The sequence below is a fragment of the Watersipora subatra genome, chromosome 9 (genome assembly GCF_963576615.1).
Source record: "Watersipora subatra chromosome 9, tzWatSuba1.1, whole genome shotgun sequence".
NCBI lineage: Eukaryota > Metazoa > Bryozoa > Gymnolaemata > Cheilostomatida > Watersiporidae > Watersipora > Watersipora subatra.
The window spans coordinates 53,798,919-53,814,228 of NC_088716.1; positions in this window are offsets into that span (position 1 = coordinate 53,798,919).

Below are 15,310 nucleotides of genomic sequence, written 5' to 3' on the forward strand. Positions count from 1 at the left end.
CAAGTCTTGCGCACGGTGAGAGCTCATCATGAGTAATCAGTAAGTGGATAATTTACTCATGAAAGGGTAATATGACCGAGTGGGGTAGTGGTTGTTATTATTGTTAGTAAGGAGGTAGTGGTTAGAGTAGGAGTTAGTAGGAGTAAGTAGTGGTTAGAACGGGGAATTGCAAACAGAGGATCAAAGTCTAATTTTGTGCGAAGCACTTATTTTCTTAATGTTTCTAGCATGGCTTTGGACAAACGGACAAACAGACGAATGAACACTGCTTTTATCATAGTAAAGATTATTGGTCATTCAGCAACGCAGGCGGCCATACACTTGTGTAGGTAATTGCTTCAGTAAAAAAGTTGGAAGATTTGAAGAATAAATTTTTAGTTTTTTGGTTGTACACAAACTATTCTTAAACTTTTACAACTGAATGAATAAAATTATGGTCTCTCCCTATCTACCTAGTGTAATTTTAATTCAGTGTGATAAACGTACAACCATAATTATACATGTTTTCAAATGCTTTCAAACTCTGCTACTAGTAACTTCAATAGTTTTATGAAAAAGACTTACCACCAGAATGCAATGCACAGAATGCAATGCACAGATTGCTATTATTATTTACAGAAGATATTTTTGGTAGTAGGAGGGGGTGAAGTTATTGTGGCAAACCTACTGTGTGGAACATACTGTGGTAAAAACACTATGGTGAGCATACTGTGGTAAACACACTCTGGTAAACATACTGTGGTAAACAAACAGTGGTGAACATACTGTAGGAAACATACTGTGGTAAACACACCACGGTATACACACTGTGGTGAACAAACTCTAGCGAACATACTGTGGGGAACATACTGTGGTAAAAATAATGTGGCAAACATACTGTGGTCAACATACTGTGGTGAGCATACTGTAGCGAATAGAGTGTGGTCAATACACCGTGCAGAAGATATTGTGATGAAAATGCTGTGGTTAATATGCTGTTCACCTGCCAACATTCAGTCGGTGATATTGTTTCTAAGGTTGCTTGGATACCAGAGCTATGAAAGGAAATTTAATAGCATTTTTGAGAAAACAAATCACTTTGATTTGAATTACCTTGTGATGTCTTTCCTAATTGCTTTCTTTTCAATTGTATAAAGTTTCTCATGTCTATTCACTCTAGAGCACTTGTTATAAATGCTGCTTAATTATTAGAAGTCTATCTAGATTTCTTCAATTACTAAACAGATCTACAGAGAACTACCTCTCTTAGCATATGCTATCACATCGTCTAGCTCTCACAAAGTCAATATTAGCTCGCTCTGACACATTCGATTTTTAATTCCGCAAACTTGGACGAAAGCTTACGCAGTTTTTCAAGCTTATATTCTATCTTCTCTATCTAAACAAAAGTACTGCGATATCAATCGGGTTTGTGGACCACAGTCTAACTGTTCAACCAATAATCATGTGGCTAGTCCTACACGACAAAATGTGATTGCGCCAGAACAAACATAGTTCTTATGATAAGACTGGCAGCGTTAAGATAACGGCGTGCATCCCACTTCATCTCAGACAGTCAGCATGGCTCTGCACTATGATAAAATGAACGAGACGGAAGAGATCACCAGGAACCTGCTCGAGTTCATAAAAAGTGCGCCATCACACAAGCTAACACTTCCTCCTCAGGCATGTCTTGCAAGGTAAGATCAATCTATGTATAGGGATGCTATATTTATGGCTGTTTTTAGTGCCTTATTGATATGCTATGACCTTTGTTTTTGACATCTCACATTCAAAAACTAACAAAAATTAATATTTTCTTTCTTGAAAGTGTTATTTTGTCAAACATGATATTTCAGCTGCCCGTAAAATGTTGTAATTATGGCATCTAAGTGACTAATTTGTTATTAATATAATAATAAACAAATTCAAAATACGAATTACAATAATTTATATTTTTTAGCATCATTTTTTTTACATAATATCAGTCAGAATCAATGAACAATAATAAAACTAATAACAATGATAATAGAGCCCAAACCATACCAGCCCGCAGACCAGACATCGTTGTGCAAAACAAAGAGATCGATCACACATGGATTATCGACATAACCATGCCAGGAGACGCAAGGATAACAGAAAAAGAGAAAGTGGAGAGGTATCAAGACCTGGCAAAAAAGATAAGAAAAATATGGAAAACATCAGTGACGATAGTACCAATCATAATGGGAGCACTGGGAGCAGAGGCAAACACAAGCAAATGCAGCGGCTGGACATAGAGAAGAAGGAAGTAGATAGAGTACATTTCTCTGCCCTACTAGGATCAGCGAGGATACTGAGAAAGGTGTTGGATATCTCAGGTTAGGGGCCCTAGCCTGATGTCAACATGTCACTGGCTGAAAATTTGAGAAAATCAACAAGGACAATAATAATAATATCAAGTGCAGACTCATTTATAGCCGTTGGCAAAACTGGCTATGGTGCTCTCATCAGGTTTAGTTAAGATAGAGAAATAGAGAACTGTCTTTTTAATTCCTGAAATACCTCTTTGTTTATTCCTTGAAACTGTCTCTCCGCTCAGAGTTTCTATACACAATATAGATTCAATTCAACGTAGCCTGACTTACTGACAACACGTAACAAGTGTGATTGTAGGGTTTGCTATCGCTACTGTTTTTAACACCCATGTTTGTTGGTATCGTAAAGAACCACTTGGTAAGAGTTGAACAAAAAATCTGTCTTCATCCTTTTTGGTGTAACAAGCTTTTGTCGAAAGACCAATGAGCTTAAAAATAGAAATTTGTCTGATTACGACTTCACGTAAAAGAATTTTCTGCTGTAAAAATGGTTGTGGCTTAGTGTTTCTCATAGACTGGATTTGCAAAGTTACTTAAAGTCACAATTTGTTAAATGTAAAACAATCAGTCAGCAAGATGTTTATATCTCCAGAGAATTTTTTTACGTGATTGTCTCAAGTTTTGGAAAAACCATAATCTACTGGCTCATGCATTAAGGATATCTTCTAGCTGTTCAAGCTATTATGTTGTTTTCTTCTAATGGAAAAATTATTCTTAAATTTTGGTCATTGTCATTATTAGTTGAGAGACGGCAACAGCAAAGTTGTGAGTTCATCACTGATGGCATCTATATGCTGGTAGCAGTGATCTTGTCACACTGATACTGAGCACCGGCTGTTTCAATAAGCAATGTTTCTTGGATTCATCAATTATGATGGTATAGGGTACAGCAAGTTAAAATTTCAAACCAAATAAGTCTTTCAGCTGAAAGGTTAAAAATCTGTTATAGAATACTCGCCAACTTATCCGTCTTATAAACTAGGCAGCACCCTTATAATACAACCCAAATACAATGCCCAGATATACACAAAGAAAACTGCATAAAACCACTTGCCGCATATCATGGCGATATTTACCACCCCAATTGCAAAAGTTGACAAACCTAACATATTAGAATTTATATCCATTTGACCCAATCACTCAGTCTTCATAGACCAAAGTCATCTTAATTTTATACAAATAAAAAAGTCGTACAAATGCCAGGTTTTATTCAGGTAATAGCTATGTGAATATTACTTTATCTCAATCAGTTAACCTTAATAAGTGCATTAGTATAAGAGTTATGTCATTTGAATCAATTCAATCACAAGGAACTAAGCTGTGTATACGTGTATATAAAACACAGGTTAGCTGACGCTTGATGCATTTTTTATTTTATCTGATATACAAGCCCAGTAAGGACTTCAAAGACCTAGCACAAAATGCATATACATAAAATTTTCAAGTTTGCCAACAAGTTGATTATTATTGTTATTATCTGGATAACAGAGCATAGATAAGCGACTCTAACCAAATCAGAAAACAAATAAACATTTGCTGTTTGATTAAGAGTGTTCCGAGGATACACGCAGATAGCAATAAATGTTTGATTCACTGAGTTCAAGCAGTCAGATTTGAGGGTATAAGTATATGCATATAAATCTTTATGTTTAAGTATTCATATACATATTATTATGTATTTATATAAGCACTTATATGTATATGTATACGTTTGTATACATGCAAGTTTAATATGTATATGTAGATGTACATTGTATATAATGTGTATATATATGTCTATATGTACTTGTACATGTACATGTACATGTATATACTTTTATTCCTACTAGTCCAGAAGAGAAGAAAGCGTACATGCTGAACAGAGTCCAGCAGGCGAGTTTTCAAAGAGAACTCATCAACATATCTATAGAGAAAAAGCTCAGTCGACTCTCAGCTATATATGCCATGCAAGTTATGGCCAAGAAGCAGGCTCTTCTAGAAACATACAAAGAGAAGGTAGCTAAAGAAAAGGCTCAGAGACGAAACCTTGAAGATGTAAGCACCAAAGCACAAGAGTTCATTATAATTGTATTGTAGCCATGATGTGAAGAGGTATAACTGTAACCTAAAGAGGCTGTAGGATATAAAACCGGACACCAATCTTAATATTTTTATTTTTTATGTCTCTTCCTCCTCTCTCACTCTTTTCTCACTCTTCTCTCACTCTTCTCTCACTCTTCTCTCACTATTCTCTCACTCTTCTTTCGCCCACCTCTCACTTTTCTCTCACTCATCTCTCACTCTTCTTTCGCCCACCTCTCACTTTTCTCTCACTCTCCTATCACTCATCTTTCACTCTTCTCTCACACATTTTTCACTTTTCTCTCACTCTTCTCTTCCTCCTCTCTCACTCTTCTCTCACTCTTCTCTCACTCTTCTCTCACTCTTCTCTCACTATTCTCTCACTCTTCTTTCGCCCATCTCTCACTCTTCTCTCACTCTCTGATTGCTCATCTTTCACTCATCTATCACTCATCTCTCACTTTCCTGTCCCTCTTTTATCACTCGTCTCTCATCCATCTCTCACCCATCTCTCACTGTTCTCTCACTCATTTTTCAATCAGCAAATGGCATGCATATAGTCAGCAGAGTTGGGTCTTGCACTAGTTAGTATGTTGTGTATTTTTATGCAACAATGAAATATATTTAATCCTTGGTGTTGTTTATATAGTTGTTATATGCTAATTATTAATTGTTTGATCTGAGAATAGCAAAATGAGAGGCTAGTTGTTACTTTCTATGTAAATTGTTTCAAAAACTTGTAAACATACAATTTAAAAACCTAAAGATGAACGGAGTTTATATTTTACAAAAATAGTTCTCTGTTTAACCATTAAGTTGTTTCATCAAACAGACTTGCACAAATCCTGTAAATATCTAATCAACTTTGTGTAGATTCAAAGGTTAGCAGAAGATTTTTTTGATGAGCAAAGGCGGCGAGACTCGCTGGCATATGACCATTCACGCTCTAACATGAGCTTCATCGAGGCCATGACCTCTTCAAAACTCAATCAATTATTACAGACAACTCTACCAGAGTCTCTCATCAACAAAATGCTAGGTAAGTTCACCTTAGTTTCTCTAATATCGTCAATTTTATGTGTGCTCAAATAATATGGCAAAGTTGTACCTAAAGATGTAGATCCACATTGAAACAATAAAACGAACTGCCACCTTATATATGGAGTAACTTAAACATGCAGTTATAGACAACATTTGAAGTGGCTATTTGCTTTCAGTATTCAGATAACAGTATAATCTACTTGTAGAAAATGAGTTTTCATATTAGAGATAGAGCTTACATCCGCACGATAACTCTATTTACTATAGTTCTATTTATGATGGCTCTATTTATAATAGCTCTATTTGTAATAGCTCTATTTGTAATAGCTCTATTTATAATAGCTCTATTTATAATAGCTCTATTTATAATAGCTCTATTTATAATAGCTCTATTTATGATAGCTCTATGTATGATAACTCTATTTATGATAACTCTATTTATAATAGCTCTATTTATGATAACTCTTTTTATGATAGCGTGTTTTATGATAGCTTTTTTATGATAACTCTATTTATGGTAACTCCAATTATGATAACTCTATTTATAATAGCTCTATTTATGATAGCTCCATTTATGATAGCTCTACTTATGACAACTCTATTTATGATAACTCTATTTATGATAGCTCTATTTATGATAACTCTATTTATGATAACTCTAATTATGATAGCTCTATTTATAATATCTCTATTTATCTTTCTACTAGTAATTTTGAGTTGAAACTAATAATAGGTTGAAGGTAATTTTTTATAAAATAAACTCTGCCCAGTAAAACATGTCAGCATAATTATTTTATTAGGCTGTTTGGAACACTAGTATTGTTGAGTAACGGTAAGGCTGAATGTTTTCTTATTTTGTAATCAGAAGTATGAAAATATTAGTTCAATACACTTTTTTTTAGTGAGCAATAAAATAAGAGTGAAAATCATGTGAACAGTTGCAAGAAAGTATTCTTAAAATGAAATAGAGATTTGTAATAATTGATTTACATTATTTTAACGACCATTGAGAACTTGGTCCCTAAAACGTGTTTTTTCATATAGGACAAGAAAGAGTTCGGCAGCAGAGACGCCTTCTGTTTCAAACACAACACCACCAAAAAAGTGAGCGCAAACCTCGAACCATGTTTGAAGTTATACAGCTGCTGAAAGAACAAGGCAAGCTCAATTTGGAATCTTTGCCAGAAACCAGAAAACCCACAGAATTTGCCCGAATCACGGAACGGTCGCGACAGCTTTCTGAACGAAGCAAGGTATGATTGATCACATTTCCAAAAACCAAGAGACGAAATCTTCTTTTACGCTTCTGTGATCTTTCTTTGTGGGTATCATCAGACAGACAGTGAGACCTTTGTACGATGGATACCACAGAATTAAATACAACCACTTGTAACATGAATTTACTTCAGGGTGGGCACATGAACATTGTCAATTAATTTGCTACGCCAACAACAATTTTTTTATGGAATCCTTGAATAACTTGCTTTAAAATACCATAACTGAAAGCGGTAAAAAATGACTATTTTAGTTTATGTGATACAATTTTTTCTTAATCAAATTAATTATTTGTACAAATTGTATGACATAATAAAACTAAATATCCATCGATCGGTGTTATTCCCATAAGTTTTAATACTGTTTGCTTTTCGTTGAAAATGCGGGTTGTGGCGGATTAGGTAACCAATACTGAGTAACATATCACATGTGAGCAAATATACAAATGAAAATAAACCATATTAATGACATACATAATATTTGTAGTTATCACACTCTAGTCAAAGGATTTCACCCTTTACAAATATTGATAAAACAGTCGAGTGGATTGTTCATACAGTTGAGCAATACTGATCGAACAAAATTCGGAAATGTGAGAATCTTGATTACAATTCACACACAGTAGTAAGATGTTAAGGTATCCGTCATTGAGTAATAATATGGACATGCCATCCAAAAACTATAAGAAAACCAAATTTCCAACTTTTTATCTGCTGAAAGAGTTTTAGTTTTTGTAGATTATTTTTCTTCTTCAGTCTTAAACTGCACTAAAACAGATACAGATGTACAGATGTACAGAGTACATCTGTACATCTGTATCTGTTTTAGTGCAGTTTAAGACTGAAGAAGAAAAATAATCTATAAAAACTAAAACTCTTTCAGCAGATAAAAAGTTGGAAATTTGGTAACCAATGATGTACAGATGTACAGAGTACATCTGTACATCTGTACATCTGTACATCTGTACATCTGTACATCTGTACATCTGTACATCTGTACATCTGTACATCTGTACATCTGTACATCTGTACATCATGCTCGGTACAGATGTACAGAGCAATATTATATGTTTTGTTGTTTTCATTGTTGTTTTCAACAACAACTCGTATATACTTAATTAACCTGTTTATGGTACCTACATGAGAACAGTTAGGCGCTCTGATTAGAGCAGAAAGAGATAATATTATACTAATAATAATGGTTTGTCAAAGCAGTATTAATGTTATTCCTTTCTACCGTGACACCCACAGCCACTATGGGACACTTTTACGCTTGCATTTTTATGCCCCTCAGAGATGGAACCTTTTGTCACTGACCTTCTGTAAAACCTTCCAAAAGCTTCTTACGAAACAGTTTGGACTCTTTAACTTGTGTTTTAGATGAGAGAGGCTTTTAGTAATAGACGGAGAGTAATGATTGCATTATGTTGTTAAAAGGTGGCATAGATATGTGTTGTTGAAATCTCATTAAAATAAAGTTCTTCAATTGTTTGACAAAGCAATTACGGGCATAACAGGAAAACAGGAAAACTACGGACACATAACAACTTCTAATGCTCTAGTTTACTGTGAAGTTTTTACAATGGTTTAACTGTGCTAAAATAGTTAACAAAGGTTAACAGGAGTTAACAGGAGTTAACAAGAATTAACAAGAGTTAAAGGTTTAAAACAATAACCAAATGGATTGACTACGTCAGAGAAATAAACTGATTCCAATCTACGGCGGTTTTGTGATGGCGGCGATTTTTTGTTCGATTTTGAGCTTTTAAGAGCTTGTAATCACGTTTCCACATATTTTGCACCTACAACACAGCAGAGTAAGACATGGTGAACCTTTTGATACCAAATAACTGTAATGGGAATTTTGTTGCAAGCCAACCTTTAATGTTACAGAACTCATGGATATAGAGAGATGAAAATATAATGCTTTCTGAGATAGCTGTAAATTCATGGCTCGAAAAGATTTAGAATCAAATAACATTTAAAAATATTCAACTCAAACATTCAGCCTGATTATGGAGTTATGATCAAATTGACCAATGATATGTGGGTGTCATAAAGCTCAACTTTGACAAAACAATTTTTACCACCTTTTGGGATTGATATGGTTTCTTCAATAATATTACTTCATTTGTTAAAATTACAAATTGTTGCATGATTTTATGGTTATATTGACATTACTCACAAAAAATTGTTTTTCTGATCCCTCCTTTACTAAACCCTAACTGAAGTCAACACAATGGTATAAACAAGCATTATTTACTGTTCTTTTCATATCAGATGAGATGGAAGAAAGCCTTCGCTATGATTGTTGGAAAACATAGAGAGGCAAAACGGTCAGCCCAGGGAAGGAGAAAAGAGGGAAATGGCGAAACAGGTCGCCTTCAGTTTAGAAGGGCTGTGACGTGCCCTCTCGCTAACAGAGTCTACAGACCTGGTGGAACCTATTCCACGAATACCTACCATTCTCTGCCGTTTCGTAAGTCATAAACATTTATAGTTGTACTTTGAATCCTCCTCACAAGTGAAGATCTTAAACATGTCAAAGGAGGTGTATGGTTCAGCATGTTATTAAACATGTACTTTACGACAGAACATAACTACGAGAGTGTTTTAAAAAGTACCGTCTGTTGTACAAGAACAGAGAATTTTCTTGGGCTCACACATGAAATACATATTGCAATGACTAGAAATAACGAATGAATACAGCTCTATTTCTCAACATATATCCTCTACTGTCCACAGCTGCTGTCCAGAGTTTTATAAGAGCTGGTATCGCAGCCTTGTAAAAGGGGATAGTTGCGAGTGAAGGTAATATAGCTGTTTTAACTCCTTCATCAGTGGAGAATCGCCGGCCACAAAATGTTTTGTTCATTCATACAAATAACTTGGTTTTTTGCATATGTTACCAAAAATAGTAATCTTGGAAACAGAATTGAGGAAATTCAGAGCAGAAAAAACTACTAACATTTATCACCAAGAAATAAACTCATGGTTAGATATGTTCTTCAAAGAGAAAACAAATCCAACGGAGACTGGAGTGGTTATAGGTTAGCAGGCATTACATCCTTAACCACCCTCAGTTAACTACTGAAAACCTTTCAGCCGGATGTGGGATTGCAAAAAGGTTCTATAAGATTTGGCAGCTGCAGGCAGCCATTGATGGAGTAGAGACTAATAAGTTGTTAGGTTGAAGATGATAGCAGCTGATTAATGAACATTGGACACAATCATAACTTAGTATCAACCTAAAAACTAGCAGCTTAAACCCTGAGGTTTAAGGACCACATGCGATCAGGTGCCCTTCCTAACACCATAAACATAATTCCAACCTTATATTATATAAAATCGTAGCTGATTAATATCGGATGAAACATTCCATCTTGAAGCAAGGGCGACTCCCATAACTTTTTTAACTGTCATGAAGAAATAATGTGAGAAATGCATACTTCTACACATACTAGGTGAATGCCTGGCGAGCAACAGTGATAAAAAAAAGTTTTGTACAGAAAATCCATTTGTGTTGAACATATGACAACAGTTACCATTCTAACTTTTACATTTCATATCATAGGATAAGTTTTTTGGGCAGTTCAAATATAAATTCAGAGAAAAAATAAAATAACTGTGAAGGTGTTTAAATTTAAAGTAATAAGCAAGAAATGGTTAGGTAAAGTCTGTTCTACTACAATGATTACAACGAAAAATGATTTGATACTTATACAATTGATATAAACTGAGAAAACAAAATAAAAATCATGGATATGTTGAATACAACATAATAATACGTCAATACAACAATTTTGAATACAATGATACTGGTACCTTTCAATACTGGTACAAACACAAAAATGAGGTGCGGTATCGGCTTTTAGGGTTTACAGATTTTAGCGATTACTCTTAGAAAAAACCTGAAATTGAAGCGTGTAGTGGCACATTTGAATTTAAAAATGACAAATTAAAAAATAGGTAATGGTCATAAGACTTTTGAAAAGCTTTTAGCAGAAAAACCAACACAAAAGGTGATATTTATTAATAATAACAAGTACATATTTAGCTTGTAACATCCAATCGTTATAAGGATAGATAAGATGTTTGTGAATGGTAAAGACAGTGTAGTGGAGTGGATTAGCTCACCAGTCTGCAGACCCTGGAGGCTGAATGTTCAAATCCAGTGTGAAGCGGAGTTTTTGTTCCTAAAACTGTTTCTATTGCTACAGCTGGACAGACGAATGACAGACAAACACTGAAATTTATATACCGGTATATAGATACAGTCACCATCAATTTTTTGCTTATGCCAAAGACGTCGCAGCAAGGTAGTTATAGTTTCCCTCAAACTCAACAGATTTTTTATTAAAGACGAAAAGTTGTGTCGTGTAGCCCGCATAGATCTAGCTAACCATTATAACAGCATAGCTAGCTTACGTGTGTATAGCTGGTCAATGTAGCTGTAAGCGAGCCAACTTGGATTTAGCTAGCCAACTTAACTAATTAGCTAACTCGCACAGAAATGGCTAGCCTATATAGATATGAACCAACATTGATATAGCTATTTAATATAGTAGTATAGCTAGCCTACATATGTATAGCTGACCAATGTAGTTGTATAGCAAACCAGCTTGAACACTATCACTAACATAGTTGATTAGCTAGCCCATATGGCTATAACTAGCCTATATAGTTGTATAGCTAACTAACATTGATATAGCTAGCCAATATAGCAGTATAGCTAGCCTATATTGATATAGATAACTAGAATAGATACATGAATATACATAAATATGCCTACAGGAATATAGCTAGCCAACCTAAGTGTATAGCTAGTGCACATAGATACAGCTAGTCAATATAGTTGTAGAGCCAATCCACATAGATACTGTTGTGTTCATAGAAGTTGTAGAAGAGAAGTTTGGTGTAATGTAAAAGTCATTATTGTAGCACCACTAGTTTAGGCTGACAACCATTTATTTGGCCCTCTATTTATATGAATCCTTTACATATGAAAACATAAGAAAACGTAAACAAAGCCACATAAAAAATTAAATAAAGCCATGCAACCATAAAGCATTGTGTATTTGAGTAAAATGCTCACATAATCAGTCAGGTAATCAGCTAACGGTTCAGAGGTTTGGATGTATGATCTGCGATATTATAATAGATACAGTTAGCAAATATAGCTCTATAGCTACCCACATAAATAAAGCTAGCCATGTTAGCTGTATAGCTAGCTCGCATAGATATAGCTAGCCAATTGTATGGCTAATTACTCTTTTAGTTTATCAATCACTTTGGTTGTGTTAAGCAAAAAATTTTGGGTTAAAAATCAAAAGCAGCAGATCCAACTGTCATACAAATAATATTTATATTAAAATGTGTTATTTTATGTTAACTAATAACCGTAAAATGTTGGCACTATTGAACTCCTCTGTAAACAAACTGGGTTCAGATAACAGAGTATTTAAAAATGAATTAGCTACATTAAATGTTCATATGTTTAGTTAAGCCAATGCCATAAAGGGTAAACATTTGAATTCCACTAAAACTCTCTACAGCATCCAGAGTTGTCTACTTTTTCTTGCTGAAAGCTAAACTTGCCAGAAAATTTTTACAATCTATGAAGTTGTTCTCACTTTATTTTATTTCAGCAAAAAATGCCTGGAATCATACTACTAAACGAGTAGCATCTGCCGATGCCAGTACAGATGCAAAGGCTAGAATTAGAGGACTTATAGTTCAAGAGAAGACAAATCAGCAACAGATGAAACTTAAAATCAACAAATATTATGCATCCCTAAACAAGGACATCTCTGTTCAGATGTAATCCTGACTTTGGTTTATGCTGCTACTGCCATTGTAAATACCTGCCACATCATTTATCTTTTATTTAAACTTTAAACTTTTAATATAATATGTACATGTTTACTCTCATTAGATAATTGTCAGTCTATTCACCTAGAGGTGACCAAATTAATGAAGCTTCAAAACTTTATATCTTTCAGGTTATGTAACTCTTTGTAGCCACATGAATTACCTCAATATTCTGAGAGTCTAATTTCTATTTGGTACCCAAAAATGATGTTCAACAACTTTTGCACTTGTGATCTTTCGATATATTTTTGCCTTAATTTGTACTCCTAATACTTTAGTCCTTTTCCTAGTAAGTTTGCAATAGTATTTTATCCAGTCTTTAGAAAACCAGTTAGAGTGTTGGTCAAAACATTTTTGCAAGTAAAATACATCGCTTAAACCAATCGTTGTTTTGAAGACTCGCTTAGACTCGTCAGGCTCGATGAATAATATACCAACATAACATGTAGTTTGAAAATTGACTTGAGCCAGTATAAGTCTTGGTTCGCAAGAACTGAATCACCTTTAGCTTGAATGTAGTGCTCTACTGAACTATAGACCACCAGAGGAGGCAGCAGTATGCTGTACTCTACCCGAAAGACTAGTAGTATTATATACTTTTTCTTATAGTGCATTAGTATGCTCAATTTTACCTAAAAGAGCCCTAATATTCTATACACTGCTTGCCAGGACAGTAGCATTCTATACTCCACCAGAGAAGACAGTATTATTGCTTTCTTCTATTGAGAGGGCAATAGTAAACTATCCTCTACCTGACAAGGCAGTAGTATACTATGCTCCAACCAAAAGAGTGATAGTATTTTATAGTTTTTCTGAACTAATTAATGGTATTGCACTCAGTCTCTGTGCTGTCAATAACGCTGCGTGCACCATCTAAACAGTATTGCAAATGCTGTTTAGGTTGCTGAAAGTATTGCGAGCATTATCCAAGCTGCCAGTAGTGTTGCAGAATTTATATAGGTTGCCAGAAGTATTGCATGCACTATCTAAGCTTCCAGAAGTGTTACAGCCCTATATCGGCTGCCAGAAGTATTGCATGCACTGTCTAAGCTGGCAGAATTATTGCATGGACTCTTTAAGCTGCTAGAAGTGTTACAGCCCTATATAGGCTGCCAGAACCTTCACAACCACTATGTGGACTGCCAGAAGTATTGCATGCACTATCTAAGCTTCCAGAAGTGTAACAGCACTATATAAGCTGTCAGAAGTATTGCATGCACTATCTAAGCTGCTAGAAGTGCTACAGCCCTATATAGGTTGCCAGAACTGTTGCAACCACTATATGGACTGCCAGAAGTATTGTATGCACTATCTAAACTGCCAGAAGTATCGCATGCACTATCTAGACTGCCAGAAGTAATGCATGTCCTATCTAGACTGCCAGAAGTAATGCATGTACCATCTAGGCTGCCAGAAGTAATGCATGCACTGTTTATGCTTCTAACAGTCTTGTTTGTGCAGTATAGGTTACAAGTATTATTGCATTCACTTTGCTGTCTTTAAAATGCAATTTCAATGTGTAGCATGCCGGTGAGCAGGGACACTAACTAATGGATATATTTCATGCTAAAGCTCCTTACAACAAATCGAAGATAAAAGTCGCGTCTGTTTGCTCATAAACTAGGTATAAACTACCTACAAGCACTTAGCTTTAAGCATGTATTCAACATCAAACGTCATAGCAACTGCTCAAGTTCACAGGATTGTCGAGCTACTGTAAAATAACACCTTCATCACAGACTTTCTCACCAGAAACTCAAGGATGTTCAGCTCATTCTTGCAAAATTTTATGCAAGCTAATTTTTTCATAGGAGGATTTAAATTAATATCAAATGGTGTGTTGGTAAAATCAGTGGATTATCCGGAATTAATGGGAATAATACTCACCGCGGTTAAGAAAGATTTTGTACTCTATGAAGAGATAAGTATTTACTCATAAACTCAACAGACTGATGAGGGTGTGAATGAACAATTGAGGTGAAGGAAGAACATGCTCAATGACAAAGATCTCACAATGCTGCCACCTCTCCATTTTGTAAAATACAGTTTACCCGAAAAGTAATTAAGAGAAAACTGTTTATCCGTATTGTTAATTTTGGTTACAAACAATTGTTTACTTATATATTTTATAATAATAATGCTTGGTGTGTTTGCCATCTGTTCACACATACAAAAGCAGAAATTGTCTTGGCTAATGACATACAGTGCATGAATTTACGATGAGTAGTCGCAGTGTCTAGTTTTTGTCCTTTAACTAAATAATGCTTGTTCTTCTTTTGCTGCTGCTAAGGTTAAAACAGTGCATCCGAAAAAGGTCAGGTTTTGTGGATTCTCTCATTACCTGTGTTTTTCCTGTTCTTGTTATGTTAGTCATTTTTTAGGCACCGCTGGCTTGTACATAGCTATCTTGGCTAGACTCAGAAGGCTTTGACTGGCTCCATTTAGCCTCAGTTGATGTGAGCCCTGCTTTCGCAACTCTCACAAGATTACACAACTACATTCTTGTTAAATTTATATCGAGACCAAAATTGCTGATAGTTGCAAAATGACAAGTTAGCTACAGAGGCAAAAAAATAATTGTAGATTATGGTGTAATGGAACATGGTGAGGTCTTATAAAGTTGATATAAATCTGCATTTAACTGATGCCCAAGTTCCTAACATTATGACAAAAGCTCACAAACAAAGCAAAAGATTGAGACATTGTTAAAGTCGTCTTCTCCCTAAA